At 37.2% G+C, this 18,829-nt stretch overlaps 1 long non-coding RNA gene across 2 annotated transcripts in view; it reads right to left on the reverse strand.

Annotated features, from left to right (window-relative positions):
* Nucleotides 1-7,222: 7,222 nt before the first annotated feature.
* Nucleotides 7,223-18,829, reverse strand: part of LOC123459240 — a 68,601-nt gene continuing 56,994 nt past the window's right edge. The window contains exons 2-5 of one of the 2 annotated variants that reach the window (XR_006636124.1): nt 16,993-17,049; nt 16,462-16,549; nt 9,619-9,698; nt 7,223-7,373 (exon numbers count right to left, since the gene is read on the reverse strand). This is a non-coding gene — a long non-coding RNA (uncharacterized LOC123459240). Of the gene's footprint in view, nt 7,374-9,618; nt 9,699-16,461; nt 16,550-16,992; nt 17,125-18,829 lie in introns of both variants that reach the window. The other variant, XR_006636123.1, reaches the window with a different exon arrangement.

Raw genomic sequence — 18,829 nt, forward strand, 5'->3', positions numbered from 1 at the left:
CTTTGTCTACAAAAATGTAGCTATCACTGAACTATTTCCAAGGAAATCCCAGTAGACTTCTGTAGACACAGACAGGGAATTACATAGATGGGATGAATTGTTTCTAAATCCTTGTTCATGTGGGAAGACAAACAATATTCCAGAGAAAACTAAAGTCAATATATCTGGGGTTTGTGAAGTAAAAGCCCCAGAATAGCATTGTGATTCATGGTGACAAAGAAAATTAAAGAAGTTTTTCATAAAGAAAGCAAGTTTTGAGAGTGAACCACATCTACTCAAAGATTCAAAAACTATATTTCTTGCTAAAATGGAAGTCAAACCTTATTCATTTTCTTCACAATGTATACATCATTTTAATGTTTTCCCTTTTAAAATATTTTATTGACAACATTTATATTTAAGGACAATAAACCATGATAATTCCCTCCCCTCCCTCCCTTTCCCCTTCACAACTCCACTCTCCATCATATCTCCTCCCTCTCTCCATAAGTTGCTCTTTTATTTTGGTGTCATTGTCTTTTTCTCATATTATGAGTGTCTTGTGAAGGTATTACTAGGCATTGTGAGGTCATTTCTGTCTGGATAGTTGCATTGTAAGGTGTGGTACCCTGCCTTTGGCTCTTACATTCTTTCTGTCACCTCTCCTGCAATGGACCCTGAGCCTTGGAGGATGTGATAGAGATGTTTCAGTGCTGGACTCTCCTCCATCACTTCTCAGCACTGTGTTGCCTTTTGGGTCATCCCAGTGGTCACTTCCATCTGAAAAGAGAAGCTTCTCTAACCAAAAGTGAGAGTAGCATTAGTATATGAAGATGAACATTAAGTGTTGTGCTGACAGAGCAGTTTGGTGACTATAGTAGATGCATTTAGCCAGACAAGAGCAGGCTTTATACCCTTAAGGCTTATGACCTCCCCTGCTATAGGCTTTTGATTAGGTTTTCAGTACTAGCCATGTATTCCCTTCCATAGAGTGGGCATCCGGCCCAGTTAGAGAGCAGCTGGTTTCTCCCCAGAGCAGACATGCCGCTATTGCATTCGTTCAGTCATTTGGACTGTCTGGTCAAACTTGTGGCTTCCAGTGTCCATTGTTTTTACTGTTGATGACTTCTGTCTCCCTTGGAGCTACATGCAATGCAGCTTTTTCCAGCTTTCTGTTGGCTAGTCTACAGGGAGAAGGCTTTCTGCTCAGCATCAGTTTGATTTCTCAGTTACCTTGCCACCTAGGCATGTGAAGTCTTCAGCAATAGGGTCTTACCATCTGTTATTTGTGGGAAACCAAGGGCCTTGGCAATAGCCCGTAATGTTTTGGGGGCAAAAGGGACCTCCCTGGCCAACAAATCACTGTCAGGTGTACCATCCCTGGCACTGAAAATTTCCTAGTAACAATCTATGCCTTCTGGATATGCCATTATCCAAAATAGTAGGTTTTTGTATGTCTTATTTAGAATCTCTTGAATTTTTATTGACCCTTCCCCCACCCTTCTCTTAGACTCTTCCCCTGGCCTCCCTTAGGCCATCCACTCCCTGTAATCTGTTCTTCTACTTCCAAATATACAATACCATCCCCTAAAGTCCTTCCCTCTCCTCCCTTCCTTATAGCCTTTTTCTAGCTTATTGGCTTCTGCTATCAATCTGTGGTTCCAGCTCATACATAAGTCTATACCTTTAGAGCTAGGATCGACATGTGAGAGCACAAACATGTAACGTTTGGCGTTCTGGGCCTGGGTTACTCACTTAGTATTATTATTTCCATATCCATTCATTTTCCTGTGAATTTCATAATTTCATTTCTCATTTACCATGTAAATGACCCACATCTTTATTATCCATTCACCTGTTGAAGGACATCTGGGCTGATTACATTTCCTAGATATTGTAAATAGAGCAGCAATAAACATGGTTATGCAAGTATCTTTAAGGTAGTGAAAAGAGCAATTAGGATATAAGCCTAGGAGTATTATAGCTGGATCATAGGGTAAATTTATTTTTATTTATCTCAAGAACCTCCACACTGATTTCCACAATGGCTATACCGCATGACATTCCCACCAACAGTGTAGAAGGGTTCCCCTTTTTCTACATCCTCACCAACATTTATAGTAAATTTGTTTTCTTGAAGATAACCATTCTGATAGGAGTGAGATGGAATCTTGAAGTAGTTTTAATTTGCATTTCCCTGATGACTAAGGATGGAGAGCACATTTTTAGATGTTTATATGTCATATATATTTCTTCCTTTGAGAACTCTCTATTTAGTTCCATAGTCAATTTTTAATTGGGTTGTTTGATTTCTTATTGTTTGTTTTTAAATCTTTGTGTATTCTGGATATTAACCCTCTGTCAGATGTATAGCTGGTGAAGATTTTCTCCCATTCTGTAGGTTGTCTCTTTGCTCTATTCACAGTGTCTTTTGCTATACAAAAGCATTGTAATTTCATGAGATCTAGTAGTTTATTAGTGGTTTTATTTTCTGAGCAATTTTGGTTATATTCAGAAAGTCATTGCTTATGCCAATATATTGAAGGGTTTCCCCTGCCTTTTCCTCTAGCAGTTTCAGAGTTCCAGGTCTGATATTAAGGCCCTGATCCACTTGAATTTGATTTTTGAGCATGGAGATAGATAAGAATCTATTTGCATTCTTCTATTTATCCAATTTTCCCAGAACCACTTGTTGAAGAGTCTGTCTTTTCTCCAATTAATGTTTTTGGCACTTTTGTCAAAAATCATATGGCTATAGCTGCCTGCATTAACATCTGGGTCCTCTATTCTATTCCATTGATCTATGTGTCTGTCTTTGTGCCTATACCATGCTGTTTTTGTTACTATGGCTTTGTAATATAGCTTAAAATTGGGTATGGTGATACTATCTGCCTTATTTTGTTGCTCGAAATCATTTTAGCTATTTGAGGATTTGTGCTTCCAAATGAATTTTAGGATTGTTTCTATATTTCCGTGAAGAATGCCATTGGAAATTTAATGGGGATTGCATTAAATGTGTAGATTGCTTTTTGGTAAGATTTACATTTTCATGACATTTATTCTTCCAATTCACAAACATGAGATGTCTTTCCATTTCCTACTATCTTGAGTGTTTAAAAGTTTTCATTGTAGAGATCATTCACTTCCTTGGTTAGGTTTATTCCAAGGTACTTTTTTTTTTTTTTTTTTTTGAGGCAATTGTGAATGGGACAGATTCCCTGATTTCATCCTCCACATGTTGGTAGTATATAGGAAAGCTACTGATTTCTGTGTGTTTATTTTGTATCCTGCTATGTTGCTAAAAGTATTTATCAGCTCTAACAGTTTACTGGTCGAGTCTTTAGGGTTCTTTATGGATAGAATAATATCATCTGCAAATAATGATAATTTGATCTCTTCCTTTCAAATTTGTATCCCTTTTATGAGTGTCTCATGCCTTATTGCTATAGCTAAGACTTCTAGCACTATATTAAATAAAAGTGGAGACAGTGGACACTCTTGTCTTGTTCCTGAATTTAGTAGAAAAGCTTCAAGTTTTTCCCCATTTAGTATTATATTGGCTGTAGGTTTGTCATAAATAGCTTTTATTATGTTCAAATATGTTCCTTCTATTCCCAATTTCTGTAGACTTTTATCATGAAGGGATATTAGATTTTGTCAAATGCCTTTTTTATCTATTGAGATGATCATGTGATTTTTGTCCTTCAATCCATTTACATAGTATATTACATTTATCGATTTGCATATGTTGAACCATCCTTGTATCACTGGGATAAAGTCTATCTGGTCAGGGTGAATAATGTTTTTAATATATTCTTGTATTCTGTTTGCCAATATTTTGTTAAGAATTTTTGCATCTATGTTCATGACAGAAATTAGTTTGTAATTTTCTTTTTTCTTGTTCCGTCTTGTCTGGTTTCATTTGATTCTATGAATTAATTGATTGCCTTTTTGATCTCTTCAGTGACCCATTCATCATTCAATAGTGTACTGTTTGGTCTCCATGAATTTCTATATGCTCTGTAGTTTTCCTTGTTGCTGATTTGTAGTTTAATCTCAATATAGTCAGATAGAGTACTTTTTATTCCCCTTTCTAAATACTCTTGCATGGTTAAGAAATCTTTGCCTATACTGTTTTCATTTCTGGAAGTGCATAATTTTACATAGTCAATTTGGAACTACTGTTCAAACTGGTGCAATACTAGCACCACAGTCTTCACTTGGATATACATACATCTATGGTATATTTTTTCTTCTTGTCACTAAATTGTTTTGTTGAAACTAAATTTGTGTTGAAAATTAATTAATGATACATATATGGGTTTGTCTTTAGGATCTAGTTGTTCCACTGGGTGTTTGTCTATTTTTATCAGACCTAGATATTCTATCCTTCTATTTTTATTTATTTATTTATCTATTATCTATTATGAGAGAGAGAGAGTAAAAGAGGCACAGAGAAGGAGAGAAAGAATAGGTACACCAGAGCTTCTAGCCACTATGCAGGAATTCCAGATGCATGGGCCCCCTTGTCCATCTACCAATAGTGGATTATGGGGAATCAAACTGGGGTCCAGTGGTTTTGCAGGCAAAAAAATGCCTTAACCATTAAGTCATCTCTTCAGTCTCTGTCCTTCTATTTTTTTATCTGCCTAGTAATTCTATCCCTTATTTTTTTGCATTTAAAGATGCATTTTAATATCCTCATATCAATTACTTTAAAATACAACAGTTGGGGGACAACCTACTTTATAAGGCCCTGAATTTTGCTATAAAGTAGGAGTGAAATGTTTTTAGGCTATTTTTATTTTGAATTACTTACTAACTCCACTCCCAGCCCTAATCTATACCAACTTCAAGGAGTTCTGGCTCTTGCCAGGACTCAGGACAAACACTGTAGCCAAATAAAGATGTGGGAGAGCCTTCCCCAGAGCCACAGAACTGACTATTGACTGTTCCTCAAGAAAGTCACGATACTATATGGAGAAGACATTAAAGGGACAATGGGGATGAAAGATAGTACATACCTAACTTCTCACCAATACACCCCCAGAACTAAACAGACTAGAGCTTGTATGTGCCTTGATTTGTTTATGTTTAAAACTATCTGCTTTAGAAGTAGGAAAACTTATTTGGCTTAACATGTTCTGCTATCTACCCAGTTGCTTATAGTTTCCAAACTGCAAACAGGACCTAGGCAGGAGTGTACAAAACAGCCAGTGCTTCCCAGGGGTTCAAAGGTCTCAGCACACAGGCTGCTGAAGAATGCAACAAGCCATGCCAGAGGAACCAACCTCCTGAACTCTTATATCAGGTATTTGTTTTATTTATTTATTTATTTATTTATTTATTTATTTATTTATTTATTCATTGAAAAGAGTGATATTCCCTTTTTTGCACAAGTCAGACAAGCTTAAGCAAAAATAGGAAAGGATACATTTTCAGAACACTGGATACAACGTAGTCATTGCTGTAAACAACAAAAGCAAATGTTGATAGAATAACTTCTGCCTAACATTTTCTGAAAACCCAGGTGATGTTCTGCAACATGGATGTGTAAAATAGACAAAGCCATGGGCTACAGAAATAGCTTAGTGGTTAAGGCACTTGCCTGTGAAGCCTGTGTACCCAGTTTCAATTCTCCAGATGTACAAGGTGACACATGTGTCCAGAGTTTGTTTGCAGTGGCTAGAGTCCCTGGCATGCCCATTCTTTCTCTCTCAAATAAATAAATAAAATACTTTTCTAAAAGATGCAGAAGGAAGTGTTAGGAGGATTGCTGTGAATTCGAGGCTACCCTGAGGCTATATTGTGAATTCCAGGTCAACCTGGGCTAGAGTGAGACTCTATTGAAAAAACAAAGTGAAAGAAAGAAAGAAAGAAAGAAAGAAAGAAAGAAAGAAAGAAAGAAAGAAAGAAAGAAAGAAAGAAAGGAAGGAAGGAAGGAAGGAAGGAAGGAAGGAAGGAAGGAAGGAAGGAAGGAAGGAAGGAAGGAAGGAAGGAAGGAAGAAAGAAAGAAAGAAAGAAAAAAAGAGAGAGAAGGAAAAAGAAAGAAGTTAAAAGATGTACAAAGTCAATATAGGCCAGTCTCCTGGGGATGCTTGATGACTTCATGAGAGTACTGTGACTAGAATGTGATGTTTAAAGATGCCTCAAGTGATCTATTTGGCAGAGGATCTGAATTCCTTGGAAGTGCCTTCCAGCCTGAGCCAAGAGCTCTGCTCTGAGCTGGTCGGCTGGCTTCCACATCATGCAGCTATGGAATGACAGTCGGCTCCATCTCGCTAGTCACACAGCTGCTTCAGAAGCCACTTGGCTCCATCTCAGATGAATGCTTGCTCTGGTGCTCTGAGGGTTACTGTTTTTACTCCTTGCCCACCTCTGAGTCCATCAGATTAGTGTCTGACTTAATGGTCCCTCAGGCATTCTACCCAAAAAGGACTTTAGAGATCAGTAAACATCAACTCCCTTGTTTCCAGATTTAAGCATAAAAAATAAAAATAAAAATAAAAACTTGTATATTGGTTCTATGGAAATTTTTTAAATATTTTGTTTATTTACTTATTTGAGAGAGAGAGAGAGGCAGATAAAGAATGGGTACATAAGAGCCTCCAGCCACTGCAAATGAATTCCAGATGCATGTGCGTCCTTGTGCATCTGGCTCATGTGGGTACTGGGGAATCAAACCCAGGTCCTTAGGCTTGGCAGGCAAGCACCTTAACCATTAAGCAATCTCTCCAGCCAATGGAAATGGTTTATATGGACTATAACTTCCCTATCCTTGAGTAAGAGAACTTTTTGTACTTGTCTTATTTCCTTCCTATGATGTTTTTTTCTTTCTCTTTAGGTGCTGAGGATTGAGCTCCGGGCTCATGCTTACTAATCATATGATCTACCTCCAATTTACAACCCCAACCCCACTGTGAGTCATGACCAGTTCTACTTCGTGAAATCATCTGTTCTAAAATCAATCTTATGTTTCAACCAAAGGTACCACAACTCTATAAGTGACTAGAAGAGCAAGGAATAGCTTCAAGTATTAGTATATGAAGGATATAACTATCACTTAGTAAAATTCATCTGAAACACTATGACTAACCTGATAATATTGTTTTTATATTTTTTTAATTTTATGTTTTTATTGTTTTATTTTATAACATTCTTTTCATTATGAACTTATCTATCTGTGGTGCTAGACCAAATAGTTTATGGCTAGAATTAAATGAAGGAGAATGCCAAGTCCAGATTTGCAATTCCATGTATGTTTATTTGGTCAGTGGTAGTGAGCATTCCTGGCTGGCGCCTGTTGTCTTCTCCAGTTCACAGATGCATGTAGATCAGGGAATACTACCATGTCCATCTGAGATAGTCCCAAGCCCACGAGGGTATCATTGACCCTAGAAAGGAAGGTAGGGATCTTTTAGGATGTAACCTGGCTTCTTCCACTTTTTCTTCCTCTCTTTCTTCACCTGGTCCATATCAACAAGTACATTATATGATGCCCTTATAGTCTGCTCTTTCTTTGGAAGTTCTGAATCAAGTTCATTACTACTAGCAAGAGAAGAGTTGCATGGGATACAGGATATACTCCATCATCCTTTCCTTATTGTCAAATTTTATTTTCTTCTAATTTATTTTACTAAAAATATGATTTGAATTTTATTGATCATTTTGAATCATTTATGGAGAATCATATAATTTATACATGATTTTATAAATTAATATAATTCGTGTCCATAGGTTGCAGAAAGAAAATAAACTTTGGAAATATATAGCCCTGTTTTTGTTATGTTTTATTTTGTGCTTTGAACCAAAGGATGCCTCAGGATGTACACGTTGGCTTTAACTCATGATCCTTCTGCTTCAAAACCTCAAGTATTGGAGTACAAGAAGGCATGACTATATCACGTTCTGTTCTGATTTTGTTATAATTTATTTGCTTATTTACTTTGAAACAGTCTTGTTAAACAGCCCTGATTGACCTAATACTTTGCTATGTAGACCAGGCTGACCTTCTAAGTGCTGAAATTAGAGGTGTCAGCCACCAGCCCAGGCTTTCCATCCTGCTTTACACCCTTCATCAGCTATTTAGGTTCCTAAAATATTTAAGACAAGCTATTTCACCTGTCAAGAGATTTAGTTTCTTTACCGAAGATTTCCTAAAAAAAAAAAAAAAAAAAAAAAAAAGACTCTCTGGGAACAAGTAACACCACTGATGTATTATGAGCAATATTTAACTTGAAACAGGTCATCTTCAAAGTACTTAGGGACAAGTCAATCTTTCCACCAGAACTAGGCTTCTTCAAAGTCTACAAAGCTGAACCCAGCAATATCAACCTCCTATTCTTCCCCACTGCAAAAATAACACCTTGAGGGCTGAAGAGATGGCTTTGCAGTTATGCCCTTGCCCATGAAGTCAAAGGACCCCAGTTCGAGGCTCAATTCCCCAGTACCCACATAAGCCATATTCAGAAGGTGGTGCATGCACCTGGAGTTCATTTGCAGTAGCTGGAGTCCTTGGCACACCCATCCCCTCTCTCTCTCTCTCTCTCTCTCTCTCTCTCTCTCTCTCTCTCTCTCTGTCTCTCTCCTTGTCTCTCTCTCTCTCTCCTTCCCTCCCTCTTTCTCTCTATCAGTCTGTCACTCTCAAATAAATAAATAAAAATCAACATTTTTTTAACGTAACACCTTGTAATCAACAAGCAGGTATGATATTGTTATGAAGAAGTGAGGAACTGGGGCCAGATAGCCCCTGAATGAATACTCAAGTGAGTGCCTATAATCACCAAACATTTAGCTGCCAGACTGCATGATCACCAGCAAGTCAGTCTTGGATCAAGTTGGAACTTAGAGAAAGTGTAAGTCTGAATCTTCCTGGGTAAACCTGGCATTTATGGCTCAACAAACGCTCCTCTGAGTGAATCTCTTTTTGTTTATGCAATACTTGGGATTGAACTCTTGGCAAGAACTGTATCCCCAGCTCTGCCCTGAGTCTTTCTTATGCATTTGAAAATTCAAGTACTGCTGGATATTGTTAACACTAAATTATACCTTCAGCTTCCTCAGACAGTCCAGACAAAACAAGCTGATGACCCACAGGCTAGATCCCCCTTCAAAATTCCAACTTGGAAAGACAAAATGATATTCTAAATGGTGGTTTCCCAATTTGGAAAACTTGTATTCGAGATCCTCTTATAATATCACAGGGAGAACCAATAAAATATAATCTACATTTTCACAGAGACATTTGATGAGTCAGCTAGCACTGTCCCTTTTCCAATAGACCTGTACATTCCAGTTGGCTGAGATCCCCACCAGTTCAAATTAACCAATCCCTGGTACACATCAGTCCTCCCTCCTCCCTGCAGGTTCTCCTAGGTATTCAGCTTGGCCACTGTTGACTATGGTGAACTACTCCACCAACTTTCAGAAAAGGGCTAACCCTGTAGCTCAGCAGTGGGGCACTTATCTGGCATGTGTGGGCCCCTGTATTCTACCCAAGGTAGTACTCAGAGTCAGTGAGTTTAAGCAAAATCAGTAAGCAAGTTGAAAGCTGAGTTATCAACTACATAATGATATCTATTATTATAATGTCAGTTAATGGGAGGAAAAATAATTTTGACCAGAAAGCTAGTTTCATACTTCCTCTACTGTGCTTCTGCCTCATCTTCCCTGATCACTGTCTTTGATGTCCATCTTCATGCTCACATTTTAGAATGTTTCTGGAAGGAGAGAGACAATGTGATTTGATAAGTTTCAAACAAGATAATCAGAAAGCAAATAAATTGTTTATTTCCCATTGACCAGTGAAATTACAGTATTGCATAGCCAAGGCATCTCATTTCTAACAAATACTAAAAGTTACATTTGTAAATGGCATGTTTGTCTCTATAAAGGAAGTTATTTCTTAGGTTCTTGTAATACAAATATTTTGTTTCCCAGGTGGGTACATTTTATGCAAAGAGGACTAGAAAACAATGATTTAACTAACTCCAATGCAATCCAAACATCGTTTTTCTGCCAACCCTGATAAATGGCAGGGTCATCATTTTAGATATTTCCACACCAATTCTCTGCAGTACATGTTTTCTACTTTCTTCCTTCTGAAAGCCTTTGGGGACATTTTGAATGTTCCTTTATAATTGTCTTTCAACTATTCTTTTAATAAGTTGGTGTCTGATCTGAGAAGTAGTATTGTCATCATCTTCATTTTACTCTACCAAGCACAGAGTATTGGACTTTGTCTCCCTTCTCACAGAGCCTCAACAAGGCAGAGCAGTGGATTGAATTATCTAGAAGTGAGGTAGACATGCTAATACACACTGCTAAGCAGAGGCAAAATGGTTAAATCTGAACAAAACCTCTTTAAATCTAGAAGCCTATAGTCTAGACCCCTCTATCTCCAGGAAACCTCATTTCTGATTAGCCTGAAGTTGAACCTAAGGTTTCAACAAAGGCCTGCCAAAGATAATTGCTTGGTCCCCTGTTAATGTGGGGTATTGAGAAAGAAGTTTGTTGGACCCTTTAAATTTTTTTGTTGTTTACTTTTATTTATTTGAGAGCGACAGACAGAGGGAGAGAAAAAGTCAGAAAGAGAGAGCAAATGGGTGCACCAGGGCTTCCAGCCACTGCAAATGAACTCCAGAGGCTAATGAATGACCTGGGTATCGGATTCAAGCCTCAAACCAGGGTCCTTGGGCTTCACAGGCAAGTGCTAAGCCATCTCTCCAGCCCTGTTGGACCCTTTAAATACATGACAAGAGCCATGAAAAGAGAGGTGGTGGAGTTGAGAGCTGAGTGTTATCTGTGAGGAACCTTGATGAGGGTATTGGGTGAAGGATATCAGGGACAGTTTATAAAATGTGGGCTGTTAAAACATTAAAAAGTGCGAGCTGGGACTAAAGTAGTGGGTCAGTGGCAGAGTGCTTGCCTAGCAGGGGTGAAATCCCAGTACCAGTACCATAAATAAGTAAAGTATGGGCTATATCGAAAAGAGTAAAAAAGAAATATGGAAATGAGTCTGGGATTTTGATTTTTCTTTCAAGGTAGGGTCTCAATTTCTAGCCCAGGACAACTTGGAATCCACTATGTGCTCTCAGAGTGGCCTGAAACTCATAGCGATCCTCCTACCTCTGCCTCCCGAGTGCTGGCATTAAAGGCGTGTACGACTAACCCCAGCTTTGGAATTTTGATTTGTAGTTTGATTTTTCAGTGTTTTAGTGACATATAAATGTACATATGTATGTGTGCAAATTTGCATGGTTTACATTTCATTTTGGATATGCACTGAGCATGGCTTGTGTGTTTGTGTGTGTTTTCTAGTCCTTTTCTCTGCATTCTTCATCCATTTTCAAAATAATAATAAAGATTTAATTGTCAGAAATAATTGGGCCAGTGTGGTAGCATATGGAGAGAGGAGGCCTGGACTGGGCTACATAGAAAGACCTGTTTAAAAGAAAAAAAAAATTAAAAACAAGGGTAAGAATTTCAACGCTTCCAGATAGTCTGGAGCATTCAACAAATGCATGTATTCTTTTTACATCTAATACCATACAGAGTCTAGACACATGAGGGCATAGTTTGCATTTTCCATCCAACTGATGGGGTAGTGTATATCTTTGTCAAAACTGATTTAAAACAAAAAATGAGGGCTAGAAAGATAGTGGTTAAGGTGTTTGCCTGCAAAGCCTAAAGTCTCAGGTTCGATTTCCCAGTGCCCCATCAGCCAGATGTACAAAGTGGCAGAGGCATCTAGAGTTCATTTGCAGTAGCTAGAAACCTTGCTGTGCCCATTTTGTCTCTCTCTCTTTATGCTCCTTCTCAAACAAATAAAAAAATAAAAAGCTATGAATAAAAAACTATGTTAAAATAACCCCAGAAACTTCACAGATCTATTAATATTTTATATTAATAATAAATTATATTTAATATTAATATTGTATGTATTGTGCATCTGAGTGCAAGACATTTACTTAATATGCATTGGTAAGATGTGGCTTTTGCATTACTTAGCAGAATAATAAGCATGTTAAATAGTAAATACTACTGTGTAAAGTTCTGTGGACTTGCTGGCCATTTTATATCATACTCAAAATAAAATTAAATATGAAGGCCATTTTATGTTTTTATTTTTAAATTGTTGGCACAAACTGGTTTCTTTTAAATTGAAATTACATGGCTTGATTATAAAACCTCCATAACAAAAACAAAGTCAGTTTGCAATCACTCTATGTACTTATGTTTTGCTACATTCTAATATTAAATTAATTCACCTTCTAATAAAAATAATTCCAAACGTTGAGAAAATATAGATAAGTAGAGGCAAGCTTTATTAAGATCATCAGTATTAAAACTAAATCCTTCTCTTCTCATTAAAAAAGATACAGTGAATTTAATTAATGAACATTAATCCCTAGTCAACATTAAATTAATCTATAACTCTACACTCATATAGATTATTAACACCAAAGCATAAGGATGTTTACATTGATTAATATATAGAAAAAACACAGTTCTAGACATTTCAGTGATTATATCCTTAAGTATTCTATACATGAACTAATAATTAGAGGGCATTTATTTAGTTTATTGAATATTTTTAGTTTGGAAAACACCAGAAAAGTAACATGTCTAAGAAACAAATTAGAAAATTTTACTAGATTATGGAAATTATTGGTATTTTCTTCCAAAATAACTTGAGTCATTAAACTATAAGAGTTGAGCCTCACACTGTAGTCTTAATAATAAAATAATTAGAATGCTTATTTGAAAAAATAGCTTTACTGAGTGAAATTTTCTGATTTATTTTACTTTATTTTTTCAAGACAAGAGTAAATTTTATAAAGCAAGAAGTAGTTTGTCTCAGCATTGTTTAAATCTTTCCAAATGGTAAAATTTTGTTGTGGTTTTATGTAGCCTAGACTAGCCTCTAACTCCTTACATATAAGTAGATAACCTTGAACTTCTGACCCTCCTGCCTATACTTCTCAAGTACTGAGATTACTGGTGTGTGTCACCATACCAAAGGAATATGGTGCTGGGATTAAACTCATTGCCTCATAGATGCTAGGCGAGAACCCTATCAACTGAACTATATGCCCAGCCCCAAACTGTTTTATTGGAAAATCTTTTTTGTTTTGTTTTGTTTTGTTTTACAAGGTAGGGTTTCAATCTAGCCCAGGCTGACCTGGGTCACACTATGTAGTCCCAGGCTGGCCTCAAAGTCATGGCGATCCTTCTACCATTGCCTCCTGAGTGCTCGATTAAAAGCCACCACGCCCGGCTATTAACTAGATATTTTAAAGCAGACCATTTGGAATGTTTATGTACATGCCAGAGGGAAATTTTTATTCCAGTTCTGTTTTTATCTCTTTCAGGCTGTGAATTACTTTAAAAAGCATGTTCCTGTGTATGTCAAATAATATTCTTAAGAACATGCAGATCAACTTTTGAAAACTTTAACTTCAACTCATGAATTCCTTTACATAGGACCTGAAAGTTCCATTAGAGCAACACAAAGCAACAAAAATAACTGTTAGTATACATGAACTTGAAAAATTTACCTTTCATTTTAAATCACAACATGAAATAGACTTGCATGTTATCCACCTTTTCAATTTAATGATAAGCTTGAGAACTAATTAATTAAATAGACTACAAAATGCCAATTTTCTTTATTTACTTTTTTTGTCTTGATAAACATGAATGTGCTTGAATGGACACCTCTATTTTCCTTGGGGTTTGAAAGCTTCCTTTCATGTGTGTGAAAAATAGCTAATGATGTCAGGGTTTATCAAGCAGAGCCTTGCTTTTGGGGCTGGTCCCTTTTGCCTTATCTAGCACACACATTACCCTCTCCATCAAAATGTGGCAGAGCAAACTCTGCAGTGGGCCTGCATGCATAACTAGAGCTACCTTTAAACAGCCTCAGACTTTAAACTCAGCTAGAAAGCTGATTAGGTCCCAGATCTCTAGGCATTATCTTATTTTTGATAGCTATGCTATGAGAAGGCAATAAAGAGAAAGCTGTCTACTAGGAAAGCTAGTTGACCTATGTGCTTACTTAAGAGCTGTACTTAAAAAGAAGGGAAGAGAAAAGAACTGTGCAAACTAGTATAACTATTTGCTAAATCTCAAAGAGAGTGATGTTTAAAAAGGAATTTATAAATTAATTAAAGGACAGCCATGACATTGCCTTAATTCTCAACAACTCAACTATAGGAAACAACAGATCATAGTGATATATTTGTCCTTCTGCAGATATGCTAATATCTTTGGTATTTTTAAGGCAGTTTTGAAATTGTCATTAGTCTGCTTATGAGAGAAACAAAGATTCATTCTAGGCCTATAGAACATTAGTGAAAAGTTTAGGAAGAAGGCTGTATATTTCAGCAAAGTTACCATAGCCTTACCTATAAAAGGAGGGGCTGGAAAGATGGCTCAGTATTTAAGGTGTTTACTTGCAAAGCCCACCAGCCTGGGTTCAACTCTCTAGCACTGATGTAAAGCCAGATGCAAAAGAAGAAAAAAAGTATGGCATGCATCTGGTATTTGTTAGCGGTGACAAGAAACTCTAGTGCATCCATACACATACACTCTCTGAAATAAATAAACACTTATTTTAAGAAAAAAGTGAAGAAATGTCTAATATTGAAGCCGAGTTTAAACACTGAAGCTCACTTTTCATATCAAATCACACAGAAACAGATGATGTTTGGGCAGAAATATTTCATCAGGTGTGCAAAATCTAACCTTGGTGTGGGACAACTTAACCTCCATGATATTCTGGGTCTTGTGTCTTACACTGTTTTTGGTATGCATAAGAATTGAAACAGATTGCACAGAACAGAAGTGAGTAGGTCAGGAAACACTGAAAGAGAAGGGTGTGGTTCCAAGCGCAAGATTGGCATTAACATGTCAGACAAGGCCAACTCCTGTCTCAGCTTGATCCAGGCATATGTTGGGGTAGGACTGTAAATGCAAAACTGCTCATAACTGGGGTGCTGTGAGTGACTATAATAAAAGTAGGCATATTCTATGGCCACATAGGGTGATTTGAAAGGAAGGGAGGAGGGGGTCCTGTTTACCAACTCTTATACACTGTGCTTTTACCTGAGCTCTGATCTTCAGTAACTGACAGCAGTGGCAAATGAGCAGCTCAAAAACACAAAGAAAGACACTCCATGTTTGAGGTAATGCTGTGATAGTTTCCAGTGGAGACTGAGTTTATCATAACCTCAAGCTCAACCCATGGATAGGGAAAAAGTCAGTCCTCAAAATTTTCATTATTCCAATCTATTCATTTTCACATCCAGATGACAGCTATAGTCAATAGTCCAATGTGTTTCTAAGATACATCTACTAAAAATACATTTGGACTCAAAGAACTTCATAATGCACATACAGAACAAATTCTGAAAAGACACTTTTAACAAAACATGCTAAAATGTCACTGACAGGTTAGATATCATTAATAGAGGTATAAAAAATTGCTCTGGAGGACTTAAGTACTTAGTGGAAGGGGAGCAGGAAGAAGGAGCATGCTGCAACATTTTTACCAAATAAAGAGTATGGCAAAGAAAGAATGGTTTTATTTCTTAAGGAATGTGGGCTGAGTGTCTCTGTGATTTGGTGGCATTCCCACCACTTCTTGGGGCTTGGACTTTACATTTAAGATGATTTTTGAGTACCTTTGCCTTAGTATCAGTGATTGTTTTGCCCCTTGGGCAAGCTCAGAAGTTTTGGACTTCTGAGACTTCACTGCAGGTCAGATTATTATTACTATTATTTTGGTAAACATACTGGGACTAATTCAATTTCAGCTTTAAGGTCTGCACAACATTACAGGTGGCAATTACAAAAACATTATCATAGTAATATTAATGAGACATGTAAAGTATGGGCTACTGTGATGTTATTGGATGACTAGGAGTGACTACCTGTTCAATTCTGCTTTAAAAGCCTCAGCATGACTTAACATACACCAACTCTTAAGTATCTTGTCCAGAGCTACAAAGCTAGGAAGCAAACTTCAAAGAAGTTCATTTTTTATGTGCATGTCTGCATTAACTTGTATTTTTAAATAGTCAAATTATCCCCCTCAAAAATAAATAGGACTCCACTCAACTTATTTGATTCCCCAGAAAACAACATATGAAATCTTTTTTCATGGTTATGGATAATGTACATAGTATTCTATTAGAGAAACCCAATAGTGTGTGGATGTTCAAGGTTCCTTCTCAATGCAAACCAATGATTTCTAAATACATCCCAGAATATGACCACAAATCAATTCTTATGGCATCTCAAAGCTTGTTTACCTCATGTGATTAAAATGTGTAGAATTTGTTCCCTACAAACATACCTCTTTTTCTTCTCATCTCTGTGTCTGCATTAGTGCCCCTGGCTGCCAGGGAGGCATGGGTAAATATTTCCTTTGCCAGCCTGCCCTTTCTCTTTCTTTCTGGATGTTGTGTCTGTACTTACATTTGATAATGGCTGTTTTCTCAGCAGAAAGATGCATCTCCTGGAGTTTTACAAATGTTCTTTTTTGTGTGTCATCATTGAATATCATCTAAGGATAAATAGCAACATCTAGGGATATTAAAAAGTTGCTGAACACAATAGATATTATAATAAAGAAGGCATAAAATTGTGATCTTCCCAACCCATCCAAAATACCAGACGTGAGAAAGGCTTTACAGGCAACATAATATGAGGCATTTAACAAAAGAAAAATTAACTAGAATGGAAAAAGTGCATCAAAGGTGGTTAATATCTTAGTCCTCATAAAAGGCACATTAATCCCAAACACAGATTTTGTAAGTAATATGAAGAAATGAAAATGAAAATTTTAATAAATGGTATTGTCATTCTCTACCATCACTATGTATATAGACACCCCTATATTAACCTAAGAGCTGGAATGGGCAAAAACTACATTAGATATATAGACTTATAAGTTGAAAACTATGCCCTTGACAGTTTTCTTTAATGCTGTGAATCTCTAACCCTTACCTGCAGCATAGGAAACTCAGGCAATTAACCATTTTAGCAATGACCTTCTCATCAGACCTAGAATGACAAAATAAACTCCTATGGGCAGAGATATACACTGGTGTAAAGATGACCTTTTCAGGCTTCAAGAGTCTGTGAAAGGGAAGTGAAAACTTTTAGAAAGAACACCAAACACAATGTACAGCATTTCTGTCATTTGAAACAGCTCATTTAAACTTTACTTTTGCATACATACCAAAAAGGATCACTAACCAGAATAATAGTAGGACAAGACATGTCCAGAAAAAAAGATGTCCCCTTTTTTAACAATAAAAGAATGAATAAACACATGAAGTTAAAACATAAATATATGTGTTTTCTGCTAGTGCTAACCTTCTTAGAAATCTCATAGGAAGAAATTATTCCTCGGTTCTGAGTTAGTTAATACTAAACTCAGATCATAGCTTTCAAAATTACTAGCATGAACAGACTGTTGAAATCATTTGCTTTACAAAAACAAAACACACGTATTTTGAATGTTTAGTGGGTACACTGAAGAATGTGTCTTCTGTAAAAACATGAAAAGCTTTCCTCATTTATGGAGTTAAATAGTGGTGATAAAACTCCAGGCAACTGCCAGAAGACTTTATATACTAATTTCCAAAACCACTTCAGAACACTCTCTGTGTGAACTATTTTGCCTGCCTACTACTGTCCACGCACCAAGTCTTATATTGCAGGAGATCAAAAGAGAAAAAAAAGAAGCCACAGAATTTGGTGTTGTCCTAACTTTACAGCCTCCCCCCCACACCCCAAGTTAAAGGAATATTGGTTCACTAACAGATTTCAAATGAATCATCTGGTCCCACTTCTGGGAAGTGGGGTAAATAAAAGTCTCCTGTCCTGTAATTATTAATTATAGAAGCTGAAGCATCCACGGAGGCGTTTAAAATATTTGGGGGTGGGTGGCAGGTGGAGAAGGGGTTGTCACCAGTAGTCGTTCATTGAAATCTCTTACAGGTTTTTCTTTTTTTTTTTTTTTTGAACCTAGCCTGTGATGCAGAACCCGCTGTGCTAAATTATGAACCAAAGGCTTTGGGGTGGGAACAATCAATCAAAATACCTGGGGTAGTGTGTAATGTGCGTGCTCTTGCCAGCGTGAACAGGCTGCCCCTGCACACGGTCCCCCAGCAGGTTAAATAAATATGATACTATAGACAAACCGATAGGATCGCAGGGCTGCCTCAGTCAGCTGCTGATAAAATACAACCTTCCTTTAATGCACGCTGGGAAAGTTATTTAACACTTACAAAACCTATATCCAATTCTTGTCCTTTTTCTTTCTTTCTTTTTTTTTTTTTAAAGTCTTCTTAGAAAGTGTAACTCTTTTTAAAGGCTAAGGGGAGGAAGCTGCAAGATACTGGTGGAGGGGGCTGAGAGAAAATAGCGAATTTAGCGAGGCCGCCAGGACACCGGGAGGCACAACTGTTTTAGTGGGGGGGGGGGGGACAAGGCAAGCGCTTGGGAGAGAAGGAACAAGCCAGAGGCTCGATGGGAATGCACGCCACACTTGATGCTACCGATCTAAAAAATAAAAAAAAAAAAAATGGGAATAACTTGTTGAAACAATTCCTGGCGGGGAAATCCCATGGTGTGTTTCAATCCCGTTTTCATTTCATCTACTTGGGCTCTGGGATTTGATTGCATGAGATGGGGTGGGGGGCGCAGAGAGAGACATAATGTTATGGATTGATGTTGAGGCAATTATGCAGGAAATTGATTTTTTAAAAAAAGGAGTACTCTGAACTGAAAAGTGTCCCCATAGCGCGGGTGGTAAGAGGGAGATGGCAGTGACTTG

The sequence above is a fragment of the Jaculus jaculus genome, chromosome 3, assembly GCF_020740685.1.
Source record: "Jaculus jaculus isolate mJacJac1 chromosome 3, mJacJac1.mat.Y.cur, whole genome shotgun sequence".
Classification (NCBI taxonomy): domain Eukaryota; kingdom Metazoa; phylum Chordata; class Mammalia; order Rodentia; family Dipodidae; genus Jaculus; species Jaculus jaculus.